We start from the raw sequence: 3,403 nt of genomic DNA on the forward strand, positions 1-3,403 counted from the left end.
GCGGCTGCTCTGCCCTGCAGTCAGGGTGCTTTTAGAATGGGAAGTTAGTGCCGCGAGTGGTTTTGTGACAAAAAAAATAAATAAATCTCCTGTCCCCAGACACAGTTGACAGGCTCAGTTTTATAAAAATGAACTAGTTCTGGATCAACAATGAGTAATAAGCCCCTGCAGTGTATGCTAACAATTACATTTTTTCTATAAATTTGGCCCCAAGAACATTATTTTACCATCTAGGATTGCTATCTCCTGCCACCACAGCTAGCCTGTCACCATTACATTCTCTTGCCGCTATGTCCATCTTCTGCCACTGCTGCTGTTTCATACTTTGTGTTTTCCTATGTCGCCCTTGAGTCACATAAAATTGAGGGCCCTCTCCCTGTTGAATGGTATTCATACAATTTTCTTGCATTAGTACAGGTTCCACCTGGCAGTGCCCAGCTCCCCATGCCCTTTGGTTGACAACCCTTTGTCGATTAACCTTGTAAATAAACAGAATTGATTTTCAAGATTTGTCTCTCATTGACTTCAGTGAGGTTTGCATAAATTTCACAATTTGCAAATTTTACGATGCGCTCTCCGTGTGCACCTCTGAATCAAACCCAAACACATTCACTCATCACTAGCGACAAGGTGAAAGACTGCAACAGTGGCTGATCCATGAAAGTAGAAAGTAGATGCTGACCCTGTATAATGCCTGAACAAAGATGGCACCGTCCTCCTGGAGAGAAAATAAGAGGAAGGCATTGAAAGATGGAGCATTATAATACATACCTGGAAGTGTTACACGTACGCTATTATGCACACATGCACACATGCACTTATAGCAATATAAGTAGTATTATACCCTCTGAAAAAAAAACAACCTATGAATTTTAATATCATCAATAAAGTTACTAGATACTTGTTTTTACATTTTAAATGTTTGTAAATAGATATTTCCCTTATCTTCCACAGGCACAGCTATCTGCTCAGGACCTTCTCTTCTCCCTTCACTTCCAGTTGGGACGCATGCTCAAAATATCTTCCCATGCCCAAGGTTGAAACTAAATGTGCATGAACTATTGGCAAGCAAAGAGTATCTGTGGGTCTTTCCTCCCTAACACTACTCCTGCGGAGGACCAGCAGAATAATAAGTAAGTGACTTTACTTTTTAATAATCAGTCACAGACTCATGGGCAGATCTCCAGTGCCCTGCATTTCACTCACGACTCTGAGGAGCCTGTGCATGTTGGTGCTCAAGGTGGCTGCACATTGCTTAGTAGTCCAAGCAGGGGAGTCGAAATGGTCCAGCTGAGAGCTGGTTGGTAGAAGGAGCGACTGCAGGAATGCAACGAATAAAAGAACTCCAGGTTTTTTTTTTTTTTAATATATTAACCCTTGTAGTGGGGCTACCGCCCGCACTGCAAGGGTTAAAGGAGAACTATGGGGTCAGGGCTTTTCACCATAGTTCTCCTAAGGGTCACGGGAGAACACAAACTAGCGTTCTCCTGTGACCCAAAGCTCAGTATACCACGTGCTACTGTCTGGATCCACCCAGCTGCAGGATTGACAGTTGGCTCTGCCTATCCAGAGGCAGAGCCAGCTGTGCCCGCCCCTTCCCCCGTCCGTTTCGCCAGTCAGCGCTTGAGGATCGGACAGGGGAGGAGGGGAATCCAGGCAGGGAGCCGTGAGTGACAGTCACGGCTTTCTGCAGGGATAGATCGAGAAGTGAGCGAGCGACGGTATGTGTTCGCTCACTTCCCAATCTACTGAGCCGACCTGTGACAGTTTAATTGTCACAGGTCGGCTCAGATTATGAGGCTGAGTGATTTTCACTTACCTCATAATTCTCCTTTATGTGCTCATTTGTGTCTAGGTGCTAAATTAACAAACTTATACTCACCTAGAGCTCCCACCTGGCCAGCTGTCAGCATTAAAATCTTCTTCAGCACCCTCATGTCTATACACAGTGTAAAGACTTGATGATTTATGGGACCTTAGACTGCTGCATAGTAGGGGGAGAGATGTTGGAATGTCTGGTCTAAGAAGAAGCCGGCTCAGAGCTTTGGGTGATTCTAACTTCTTTTTTTTTTACCTGAACACAAACAAGCACTTAACCCTTGGAGTGCAGCCCCACTGCAAGGGTTAATAAAAAAAGGTCTTCTTTAGAAATGCATTCAAGTACCTCAGCTTGTAACAGAAATTTAACTCTTTGGTGCATCAGTCGGCTGTAGATCCTCAAGTCATCTCTGAATTTATGCTGACACTGTCCTTCCTTCTGGAAGGTGCCTACTTTTATTCCCCATGGTTCTTGTGTGTGTCGTTAAGTAGCCACCGCTCCAAGCGTGCTCCTGTGATGGACTACAATCTCAATACAAAATATTAAACTAAACAGCTTGTAGTCCATCACAGGAGTGAGCTTGGAGCAGTGGCTACTTTAAGACACACACAAGGACCATGGAGAACAATAGTAGCCACCCTCCAGAAGGAAGGACAGTGTCAGCACCAATTCAGGGATGATTTGAGGATCTACAGCCGTGTGATATACAAATAAGATACATTTTTGTCAATAGTTAATAAGGTACTTGAATGTATTTTTAGGGTTTACATCCTGAGTTTAGTGTCACCTTACGTTTTACAGGCATAACTGAAATTCAGCATCTCACCATGACCTTAAACTTTCCCGCAATGTAACTTAACAGGGCTGCCATGGTAACAAGCACATATTAAAAGGGTGTTATTTAAAGGGAAACCTGTGCTGAGAGAAAATGCCTTGTGCACCACTATATTGGAGGTTCTGTGTTGCAGTGAAACAGCTACTGTTACACTTATTACAAAGCAATCTGCTGCCATCCTGACAGAAGTGACGGTGGATCATATAAATGCTGCATGCAATGTCTTGTCACAACACTGCTGCTTAGCTACTACTGTCTACCACTATGGTATTTTATGTGTATATAGTACATACAGTAAACATGGCCCTGTGTACAAGCACAGTGTGTATTAGGGGACTGTGGATTACCATTTTTCTCTTTTTTTTTTTATTTGCTGGAAATTAAAGTTGGATTTGTTATGCCTGATTACAAAATTGTACTTTATAATCCCACGGGAATTGAAAACCTAGCTCAGGGGACCTCTCTTTCCCACGCTGATTCTAAACATTCAGTGGCAGTGACATCTGTGTTTCTAAGGTTTTTCCTATTTTTCCTTTTAAAGTACTGCCACCCCTTCATCCCCCCTGGTCAGTATATCTTTTTTTTTGTTTCTCTAACATGGGAAATGTATTATAGAGCTTGATTCCATGTATATGCAGACTGGTGAGGCAAAGTGTTTAGCATGAGATTAAAATAGCTGCTTTTTTTTTTTTACTACGAGCAATTCTCTGCTTTCACTACAGTAAAATTAACCCCTTCCTCACACAACG

This window comes from Nanorana parkeri, unplaced genomic scaffold, assembly GCF_000935625.1.
Source record: "Nanorana parkeri isolate BGI_ZX_2015 unplaced genomic scaffold, ASM93562v1 scaffold592, whole genome shotgun sequence".
Lineage (NCBI taxonomy): Eukaryota > Metazoa > Chordata > Amphibia > Anura > Dicroglossidae > Nanorana > Nanorana parkeri.